We start from the raw sequence: 12,214 nt of genomic DNA, 5'->3' as shown, positions 1-12,214 counted from the left end.
CAGACAACACAGGGAAAGGCAAATGTATGTTTTATTATTTTATAGCCTCTCCAGACGGGCAAGGAGCCAAAGGAGTCACATTTCAGTCGACATCAAGGGTCCTTATTTAAAATGGAGACAGGGTAATTCAGTTACATTTGTTTAAGACTGCAAAACAATGCAGTGAACGGTGGCAGTCGATGAACTCAGAGCATGGTTTATGGACTGCTCAAAGAATTGTGCTTCTAAATCTCCAACGGGTGACCATAACAAGGGAAATGGCGCTCAGCAAGCATATTATTGTTTGTGACAAATAATTTCTCTACACTGCTCAGAGGTAGGGAGATCAGTACAAAAGCCTTTTAGACTCATGCACACGTATAAATATAATACACTTTGGTCATTCAAAATTAGTGTTCAAAGAAAAGTTTTTTCACAAATGAATTGTTTTTTTTTTCCTGTATGTTGTCCAGTTCTTTTATTCTTGGCTGCAAAGCCTTCTTAGCCACAAAGCCAACACGTGTTTCGTCGCTGTCTGGGATACACCTGCGACTACTGCATGGCTAAAAAATACAGAAAATATTCCCCACTGTAATTTTGAATTTTATCGGCAAATTAGTTTGCCCCCGTTATGATGACATCAGTGCCAAAATATTACTTGTGTTTTACTCTTCTTATTGGTGACTTTCATGTGCTAACCCATGCACAAGTTGTGACATTAACACTCCAATATCTAATGAGAAACGTTGCATTCTCTGTAATGGTTTAAAATATATTACTGTTTCATAACATATGCAATTCCAAATCCAGAGTGACACCTCGAGGATAGTGTACCACCATCATTAGATTCACAAACTGTACCTATAAGTATCATTGTTTATGACAGCACCAGATTCTTGGTTATGTAATTCATCGGTAAACACTTATGAGGTCCCAAAGGCCACTGCACTCCAAACCAAAATACATACGTAAAAGACATTGGGGTATATTCACAAGAACGTGTGATAACTACCGCAAGAGTAGCGTAACACAACTTTCAATATCGCAGCCCATCGCAGGAAAATAACCCAGAGTCAACGTGGAATTCACAACAAGGCGGTAGCATGCGATAGACACCAGACAAAGCGTCAAATGTCAGCGTCAAAATCGACGCCACGACGCAAAAATGCGAAACGTGAAAAATCATGCGATGAGGACAATCGCGGTACACAAATCAGCGAAGACCATCCACAGGCCTGCAAATCCCATGCATCTGCTGGGAAAAAGCAACATAAAAGAAAGAAAAAATAAAAGCCAAAAAAAGTCAAACTGCGTAGCAACACGGATGCACCCGGACCAAGTGCAGAGGACAAGCAGGCCACCACAAGCCCCACGGAGGACCAGCCAGGAACCTCGCGTTCTTGGAAGGGTAAGGACAAGAGGAAGAAGATGGGGTTCAGTCCGCAGGAAGGCCGGATCCTCGTCACGGAGGTGACCGAACACCATCAATAACTGTTCAGCACCTCCACTGCAGCACTAGCAATCCAAACCGAAATATCGCAGGTCATCGCCACCAACGTCAATGCAGTCGGAGTGTCGAGGAGGTCACTGGAGGAAGTCAAGAGGTGCTGGCATGATCTGAAAAGGCAGACCAAACATAAGATTGCCGACAACAGGGAGGCAGCAACAGCGACTGGAGGTGGGCCTCCTGCGACACAGGACGAGCTGGATGAGCTGGAGCAAATGGTGGCCACAGTCAGCAGTGAGGAGACAGTGGCAGGATTGGGAGGCCTGGACACAGCACGATCTGACCTGACCCAACAGCAACAGGGTAAGTAACGACCAGGGATAGGGCGGACGGGGTGGCATACATGCACAAGTATACGTAGCACACTGCACACATAGAAACGTCAAGTAGGCCCCCATCCACAATGTGCACAGAGTGGCCCCCCCATCACCAATATCACAACCGACACATACACATGTGCCGATTCCAGCAAAGCAGCGGCTCTGTGACCCACACTGACTTTGCAAGTAACACTGCGGGCCCGATTCACAGAACAAACTTAAGACTAAATCCTAAACTTAGTACCATTCTGGTATTCACAGAATGCACTTAGTACTTCTGGTATTCACAGAATGAACTTACTACTTTTGCTATTCACAGAATGAACTTAGTACTTTTGCTATTCACAGAATGGATTTACGACTCCTAAACTTACGTCCGCACTCGGGCCGGAAATTCCGGCCCGGAGGCGGAGCTTCCGGCCCGGAGGCGGGGCTTCCGGGCCGGAGGCGGAGCTTCCGGCCGGAGGTGGGGATTCCAGCCGATTTAGCTATGGCTGAAATCTCCACCTCCGGGCCGGAAGCTCCGCCTCCGGGCCGGAAGCTCCGCCTCCGGGCCGGAATTTCCGGCCCGAGTGCGGACGTAAGTTTAGGAGTCATAAATCCATTCTGTGAATAGCAAAAGTACTAAGTTCATTCTGTGAATAGCAAAAGTAGTAAGTTCATTCTGTGAATACCAGAAGTACTAGGTGCATTCTGTGAATACCAGAATGGTACTAAGTTTAGGATTTAGTCTTAAGTTTGTTCTGTGAATCGGGCCCTGCATGTCCGATAGCATGGCAGTAGCAGAAACAAATGACATGGACCACGAATCGACATGGAGGTAGCCCAGTGCGGATCACATACGTAAAGGAGCAGGTCACACCCTGACATGTCCACGTGTACCCACAATCCATGCCTTACAGAACACGCAACAGACGAACAATGCACCAGGCCACAAAATCTGTCCGAGAGCACATATGACCCAAGTCAAAAGCAAATCAGGCCTCCTTGTGAATATGCCCCATTTTCATTTACAACGTCAATAGCTCTAACTCTCGCAAATGTGAGGCCTATGCATTGCATATGCTTGTTTTCCATTATTTGCAATAAACATATAGGGCATAGGTACAAATCTTGCATTATCTTGTTCAGCACAAAACAATTAAAAGGTTACTTCAGATTGATTCAAGAGTAAAGTGACTTCATAGAGTGATCAGTGCAGGCTAAAAGCCACTCCATGTCGGACCCATTGCTGCCTTCCTTAGTCTTATCAGTTGGTTGTAACACTATATTGCCCATTTGATTATTCAAGCTAATAATAATATTCTTGAATGCCACAGCAAATGTCAACATATCATTCTGTAAGTGTCAGTGCCTCTGTTGATTTCCAATGGCACAAAATACAAATCTTGCCAACCGTCAATATTCATAGATTTGATCTGGGTGGCTTGAGCTTGACCTCCATAGGATTTTGGCCTTTTGAAGTCTGATGGGATACTTGTCCTTGAGTTAAGAGTGGGGCAAAGGTGACATGGGGCTGTTTAGCTTGTATTTGCGGACAACCCGTTGTATTAATTAGCTGTTAGGTTCTGGCCATCATGTTTTTTAAGAGGCATTGTTGCAGGAGTAGATAGGCCGCGTACATCTGAGACTTTCGTAAGGTGTTAGTTACACATATGATTTTCATGCTTGTTGACCTGTGAACAGCTAAGTAAAATAATCCACAAAACACTTTTTTCACCCTGAGCCAGCTCAAGCCGCACTGATGAGCACAACACAGGCTTAAGATGATGCTGCAGTAGTGGAGTATGTGCTAAGTAAAACTATCTTAATATTTGCCGCAGCCGAAGGGCTTCGACCTACTGTCCTGTAATTCATGAGGAGGTCTTCGTAACCTCTCTGTTATACTTCCATTGTGTTTTTAAAAATGTCCGCAAGGTTCATAGTTTGCTTTGCATCTGTAGTATGTTCTCAGAGCCTTTTATTTGAAACAAGCGCATCCATGACCCCCTACAGCTGGTGATCACTTGGATAATATTCACTGTATAGAATTTACAAAAATTCATTTTTCAAGGGGCGCAGGGCCACTTTACTAGCTTAAAGTAGCATTCTCACCATGCATAGTGTTTCTTTGAGTTGCAGATTCTGAAACAGTCATTTCCATTGGCTGGATGCTTGGATGGGTTAATACAAATGCAAAAGATCGAAATCGTGGTTTAAAAAGCTTTCCCTATGGGCATCCATTCACCCAAATTGTAAGAGTAGTGGAAGTAAAATCATGCAGTTTTTGAGGAACTGGTGGCATCAAAGGTTTGACATTTGGACCACCCTTCAGTGATTTAGATTTGCTTCTGAAGCATGTAGATGAAGGAGCTAAGCCACTGCCTATGTGACTCCTGGGTGCAGAAGTAGCAATTGGAGTGCAAGACATACCAAACTGCAAGCAGCTGCTCCCCCTAGTTAACTTTTAATTGACGTGCATGGGTCTACTATTAATATTTTTAAAGCAAAAAAACTCTTGACTTGTGATTGCTAGAGCTATATTGTGGTTTAGCCTTTTTCCAAAGCCTTGCCTTCACGCACCTTCTCTTCAGAATAGAAGCAAGCATGGCAAAATTCTAAGCAAGCATGGCTAAATTCCAAGCAAGCATGGAAGTGCAAAAATCTTCTTCAGAGTCGTTTTTCTCTTTAAAGTAAAATTGCTTGGAATGCACATATTTTTCTGTTAACAAAAGGTTCCCACCAGTGGCACCAAATTGATGCGATGTCCAGTTAAGGACAATGATTTTTGCTCGGGAGGAGAAATGAGGAGTTGGCATTCTTAACATTAGGCAATTGTAAGGATTGATTCATTGTGGAAGTCCAGAGCCTGGTTCAACAGTGAAATAAAGCATTGCCCACCAGTCTGATACTCCCTACCCAGGGTTACCCAGGCTAGCATCTAGACCAAACCTATTTGACTTGGTTTTGAATTTCTTGATAGGGAAGCCCAACCCCCTGTAGCCAAAAACTTTCTATTGAATTCTGGAGTGTGCTTTCATCCTCTATACAACAATAAGATCACGAGCCACTAAAATCTATGTCCTAGGTTCTTATTGGATGGAAACCTCCCTTTCCCGAAGTTATATGAATGTATCACACGGTATGACTAGTATATGCCTGCAAGTTGGACTATGTTATTATCACATGGTATGGACCATCTCTGCTTTAATCCAGCAGATATTTTAGTCAGATCCTACTTAGCTGGGATATCCATTTTTAGGTCTCGCGCCTGCATTGCCGTGCACAGCACTGGTCGCGCAGCGAGAGACCTCTTGTAATGGGTTTGAAAATGGACCTAGGAATCGCACACGCTTGTGCGTGTGCTTTTCCTTTTGGCCCACGCTATTGGCCTTTGCGTGCGTCTTTTTATGAAAGACAGCACGCCACTGGCCAAAGGCGGGCGCATTGCTCCGCCCATGGCCTATTGGTGTCTATTACGCGCACTGGCCGTCATGTGGTTTCAATTATTGTGCCCAGACACGGGCGCGATAATTGAAACCACCGGTCTCGCTGTGGCGCGCGCGCACCACTCGCGGGATTGTTCTTTTTAGGATCCATTTCACAGGGAAGCAACTAAATGAAAGAAGGAAAGAGAGGTGGGCATATATATTTTTAATTTCTAGTTCGTATTTTGTGACAGGACAATTTGATATTCGTCGCAACTCACACTCTACTGTATTAAAAACAGGCTGTACATGTTCTTCGTTAAAAATGTGTCTGTTTTGTGGCAAACAACGTTTTTTGTTGTTTTTTTGGGTATGATCTCGTTAGTAGGTGCTTTGAGAATGCTGCATTCCGCTGCTTGTGTGCACATATAAAAACTATCGCTAGTGCACAAACAACATATGCATATATCATACATGGAGCCTGGCAGCCCCAAGCTGCTTCCAGGGATCGCTGAAGGCTGGCGTTGTGCTGTCCCAGGCTGCCCTGGCACGGGCTGGTGCTGTGCTGCAATGGGCTTTCCTGGCACGGGCTGGCACTGTGCTGCCCCAGGCTGCCCTGGCACGGGCTGGCGCTGTGCTGCCCCGGGTTGACCTGGCACGGGCTGGCGCTGTGCTGCACCGGGCTGCCCTGGCGGGGTGTGGCGACAGCTCCAGAGGACCTTTTAAATTTCGCAGGACGAGTTACTTGGAGGACGGTTGCATTCTTTGGCGGTTTTCGGTGTGTACTGGGGGCCCCTGCGGGGGCAGGCAACGCCCACAGGCAGCAACATCACAGGAATCTCATGGACTTGGCTTCAGTGAAGGGGGCATTCCTGCGCGAGGGCTGTGGCACCAGCCAAGGTCAGTGATTGGCTGTGTGTCTGTGCGCAGTGGTGCCAGCCGAGACCACCCCTGCCTGTGCCTGGATACACACTGTGGGGCCCCATGCTGTGGTGCCAGCCGAGACCACACGTGCCCGTGTCTGGACACACACTGCTGCGGTCGCATGATGTGGTGCCAGCTTAGACCCCTAACCCTGCCCGTACTTGGGCACACACTGAGGGACCTCAGTCTGTGGTGCCAGCTGAGACCACTAACCTTGCCCATGCCTGGCACACACTGAGGGACCTAAGATAGTCTGTGGTGCCAGCAGGGCTCACTCACTGACACTGTGCCCCTGCTCGGGCACCGACTGCAGGACCTCAGGCTGTGGCATCTGTGGAAACAGCTAAAAATATGTGAGAAAAGCGAAACCTTCCCAGGCTGTGGCACCAACAGGAGAGGCAGATCCTCGCCATGTTTGCGCACAAGCTTCAGGCCCTCATGCTGTGGTGCCAGGAGAGAGAGCCCCGTACCCCTGTGTCAAGGCACACAGGGGAAGAGATTTTTTTTCATAGTGCGGGGATGAGCCAAAGGACAGGAAACTATCCCTAGGCCCCCTCATGCTGTGGTGCCACCAGAGGTAGATTAAACTCTCAGCATGGGCACAGACTGCAGCTGATCATGCTGTGGTACAACCAGAGGTAGATTAAACTCTCTGTTTGAGTACAGGCCGCAGCTGATCATGCAGTGGTACCAGCGGAGGGACAGTACTCTCTCAGCATGGGCAAATGCTGCAGCTCCTCATGCTGTGGTACCAGCGGATGGGCAGTACTCTCTCAGCATGGGCACAGACTGCAGCTCCTTGTGCTGTGTTGCCACCAGGGGGACAACAAACTCTCAGCATGGACACAGACTGCAGCTCCTCATGCTGTTGTGCCAGGAGAGGTAGAGTAATCTCTCCTCTTTGGCACAGAGTGAGGCTTCTCATGCTGCGGTATCAGTGCTTTAAGTGTAAATATAGATGAGGCATTCACTATCCACAGTGACTGTTTGCTCTTTAGAAGTTCCAGTACTCTCCAGTTAAATGTATTGCACCAGGGCTGAGAAGTGCAGGTACTCTCCCCTTCAAGTGAAAAAATTAAGTTTGTTGCCGCTTATGCACTTATTTGTAACACTAAAGACATTTACTGTGACGTATATATTTCAAATATATCTAATATTTCTTAAAGAGCGACGAAAAGTATCTTAGCAGGTGAAACGCGCAGTGTTGAGGGGTGATCGTGCAAGGTTGATTTGTGTGTTACATGGTATAGCGCTACAACCAAGGAACCGGCATTCAAGCGCTTGCTCGCTGGCAACATATCTAGCAGCTTAAACAATGCGCGCTGGCTTTTAATCTTCTCCCTTCCCTTCCTTCTAACATACTGTTTACATCTCTAGCGCTCACAAGCGGTCAGTCCATGGAGTATTGGCGCTATACCGATAAATAAATACATGTGAATCCAGCCTTCAGGTCTCGAGACCGAATCATGGAAGTGTCATTTTAGGTTTCTTTTTTTCTGAGATCATTTACGCCCTCACCCTCCATGAAATGATACATCATAACTCTGCGGCAGTGTCACTGCTCACTGCCTTTAAGATAACTTCTAAGAGACTTGTTATAGTTCTTTCACAGTCTCATAATTTGAAAATGGAAGCATTTTCAATATTCTGTATGCAACGAAGCCATAGTTGCTGCTTATTTATCTTATGCAGTTAACAACCATTGGTAAAGCCAATAGTCCTGGCTTGTTGTAGGTGTAATGTTACTTGCTGTAGTATATATCTGGATGCAAGGATAGAAACAGCAAAATGCCCAACGGGCGGCACACTATGATAAGCACAGATTTTTTGCGTGGGTATGTTTAAGCCACGGCCTTGATTACATCGGTCACACCCCAGAGACCCTCCACAGTTTTTTCTTCCCACTTAAAAAACTTTGTAAAGCTCTCCAATACTTTCGGGTCGAGTTCACGCTGTATTAAACTGCAAAAAAATAATAATAATTGTGCATATATACTGCTTGCTGACAAGGCCTGGTTCTAAGTGCTGTTGTAGCAGATGCCGCATCTGAGATATGGCTATTTACACAAATCATTTGTACGGTGGAAGTGAAAGGTTGAGCCAGCCGTGGCAGAGCCTGAGACCTGTACTATAAGCGCACACCACTGCAGCATGTGCACAAACCCTCTGAAGGTCCTTACTCCATATCAGTATGTTAGTATGGGGGCTAAAAAAAAAAAATTGCAATGCAATAGGTCTAGCATTACTGAATGTTTGAGCTATTGGTGTTGCATTATTATTAGCAATGCCAACAGCTCACACTTTAATAATGCGAGACCTTTTGCATTGCAATTGCTTGTTAATGCCATAGAGATGAACCTATGTAATAACCATTGAGTCGCAGTTCTTAAGAACTAAGTTCCTATCTCCCAGGATCCATACATAAGTCAAAACACATCATAAAGTGACAGTAACAACGTGAGCTATGATGAAAAAGGCGACTCGCAATCCATTGATATTCTGTGGTCTTCTAAGGGGCAAGAGGGAGAAGTGATAAAAACCAGGGGTCTTTTAGACTCCTGGCTACCCAAATCCCCTTCTCTGCTGCACACCTCTCTGGCCTTTTAGTACATAAAAATCGATTTCGTATACTTGAACATTAGTTTTGCCTTACCATATTTTAATGTTGAAAATAGTTTGCATGATTTCATGGGAAACGTTAAACAAGCATTGGTATAGCCAATAGGTCTCGCCTTTGGGACCTTATAAGTGCTTAGCCATGCAACAGTTGATGTTGTTGCACAAAGGATATTGTGCTGCATAACTAAGGGGCATATCAACAACAACCAACGATAAATATCGCTAACCGCACTTAGCGCTAGGATAATTATCGCCGGCTAGTGTGGATTTTTATCGCTGAGATAGCGTGCTATTAGCAACGCTTATCTCAAAAGCGATAAAAATCCTAGCGCTAACTGCCTAACGTGAGATTATCGCTGGAAACCCAGCGATAATCTCACGAAATGTGGCGTTAGCTTGTTGATAGGGCCTCACAAACTTAGCCATGATATCCACCCTCCATAGGATATCATGGCTAAGTCAGTCCTGAAGCAGGTGTAAGGAAAGTAGCGATAACAGGGGTTATCGCTACGTTTCTTGCCGCTATGCTTCATAGCGTGGGGCTTGATGATAGGAGAAATGTCGCTTAGCGACATTTCTCCTGTCATGTTAGGTCAGGAATGCCCACTTTGCATCTCATTAGAGATGCAAAGCTGGGCGTTAAGACTTTGTGTGCTAAAACAAGGTTTCACGCGTTAGCGTGACCTTGCTAATTAGGCGATACATTTGGATAATTTTCTATCGCCTCGTTGCTGATATGCCCCTAAATACTTATAAGGTCCCAAAAGCAAGACCTATTGACTATGCCAATGCTTGTTTAGTCTGTGAGCACTATTTACTTTATTGAGTTTCTCTTACTGCAGGCAAGACGTGTTTGAATGTAAGCAAAGCTTGTCCTGCCTGCAGTAAGCAGCCGGGACAAGGGCGTCCGCCTCTTTCCAGTGCCATAGTTCTCGCATTTAAATGCAAGACCTATTGCATTGCAAATATTTTTTTTTACTTTTTTTAATGATTTGTGCGACCTGACAGACAGGGGAGACGGTGTCATTTCCCCAAGATCACACATTGCTATAAATCGTGTTTAAAAAGAAGCTGCTGGGCTTCATGGTAAGTGAGGCAAGGAGATGATAGGTAACATACCGGCATACAATAAATATCCTCTGAGGAGAAACAAGAGCCTCAGGGAACCGTAACGGTCCGAAGCTAGACTAGTGTGCTGGTTGCAGGACGAGAAAAGGTGACTGGGTCTGTTTCTTTTCAAGAAGATTCTCTGTAGATATGTCTAGAGTCACGCATGTGTGTGTTTAAGCAGTAACTGGCAAAAATAATATTTACTTAAAAAATGATGTAATTCCTGCTTTGTTTTCCTAACACAAAATAAAGGGCCCCTTTTCTTAAAGTTTGGAACACTGAAAATGCAAAAAATAAAAAGTGCCAGCCAAACATAGGGGCATATTAACAAGGGCCGGCGATAAATATTGCAAAGCGCGCTTAGCGCTTGCATATTTATCGCCGGCTATCTCTGGAATTTATCGCCCGGTTTGCGCGCTATTAACAACGCGCATCGCTGAGGCGATAAAAATTCCAGGGATAGTTGGGATATCGCCGTTTTCCATGGTGGAAACGGCGATATCCTAGATGATAGGGCCTGTGGTCTTAGCCACAAAATTCACCCCCCATGTTAAGTATGCCTTAGTCAGGAATTTAACAGACGTTAAATTCGTGCGTTAAAGCATACTTAACACGATTTTAAAAACGCTACCCTCCCTTGTTAATATCGCGAAGCTGCCTTTGCGATATATTCCCAAGGGAGTCTTGTCAGGCACGCCTCCTTTGCATCTCATTAGCGATGCGATCGGAGGCGTGCTGCAAACGGGCGCTAAGTCAGCAAGACACACGATAGCGTGTCTTTGCTGATAAGGCGATGAAATTATCGCCGCTTTTCGCCCAAAAACGGACGCAAAAGCAGCGATAATTTCATATCGCCGCCTTGTTAATATGCCCCATAGAGATTTTTCACAATTTGAAGTTGTGCTTTTTTGCGAACGTCACAGGAGAAAATAACGTTAATTTTCACATCAAAAGGTTCCCTCCCTCCCTCTACTTTTATACACTGCGGCCAGAAAAGTGTTTCTTTTCTTAAGTGGTTCGAAAATAGACTTCTGTTTATTCTTCATATTAAATTCCAGCAAGAGTTGCGAGGGTATAAAAATATTTTTCATGAAGAAAGTGCCCTGACCGAACAGGCGATGCTATTGGCAATCACAGTGCACAAGGCGAGGGGACCTGATGTGTACACTTTCAGCCACCATTCATCTTGCCTTGCATTGGGCAAATTCGTTTGAACAAGCATTTGCAATGCAATAGGTCTAGCATTTGAGAGAGGTTGAGTTTTTGGCATTGTAAATGACAATGCCTTTTACTTATCTGTTTTGAAAACCTGCAAGCAGTGCGTAAACACGCACTTTGTACTTACAGTCCGTGCTTAAGAAAAGCAAGGCTGGCTATTATATACTATTAGTGGTCCTGCAGCACTGATTATGCCACCCAATCAGTAGCCCTGTGAACATGGTTCGGGTCTGCCATTAAAGAGCCTGTGTGTACAGTTTTAATCTGCAATTTTCACCTGGCAAGTTAACCAGCTTATGTATGTGTTTATTGTGACATTGTCTATGGCGCGTTCTCCACAGTCTAACTGACCAAAATAAGTGCATGATGGGACTTGGTGCCACCACAGGCTTAGGCCTTTCTCTGTTCTTTTTCCTCTTTTTGGTCATTTTTCGTGCCTCATAGAGTACATTAGATACTTGTGCCTCAGGATTCACTTAGCACATCAATTTCTCAGTTTTTTCATCGTTGCAGTTGATATCACATTCACACAATTTTACCATCAGGTCTGTTGTTAGCGTTTGAATCTGCGTAGTCTTTCTAAATAACTATTAATTTATCCTAAACTCATTTCAATCACTGTTACCTCGGATGAAGAGCGTTTCTTCCCCTGAAATGCATTGGGTCGTGTGTTGCAGTTAGGAATATGTCGTTTACTGAAGATGGTATTCCCCGGTCATCTACAAGTGTGATGTAACATTTTGTCATCAAGACACCAAGCCGACAAGCAACTAATGAAATCTCTTCAGCAGAAGCAACAATTATTGTTTGTAAGTTCTTTTGAAAAGACTATATGTATATATATATATTTGTTTTTACAGATTTGTGACTAGTTGTGATATATTCATTTTAAGATTGTGTACTTGGAAGCCTGAGGGCACCAGCAGACATGCTGCACCTTGCCCACTTCGGTGATCTAGCTTTTCCTTCAGATATTCATATGGGCTTAGGCGGGGCCCGCTACAACACTGCATGCTAAATTTGTAGATATTTTGTGTACATTTGAACAGTTTGAATAATTGAGTGTATTACAGCCATCATTCCTTTATGCTATAGTTTCCTGCCTAAGCAGTTGTTTTTGACCATTAATC

The sequence above is a fragment of the Triturus cristatus genome, chromosome 5_2, assembly GCF_964204655.1.
Source record: "Triturus cristatus chromosome 5_2, aTriCri1.1, whole genome shotgun sequence".
Lineage (NCBI taxonomy): Eukaryota > Metazoa > Chordata > Amphibia > Caudata > Salamandridae > Triturus > Triturus cristatus.
This window is presented reverse-complemented; position numbering follows the sequence as displayed.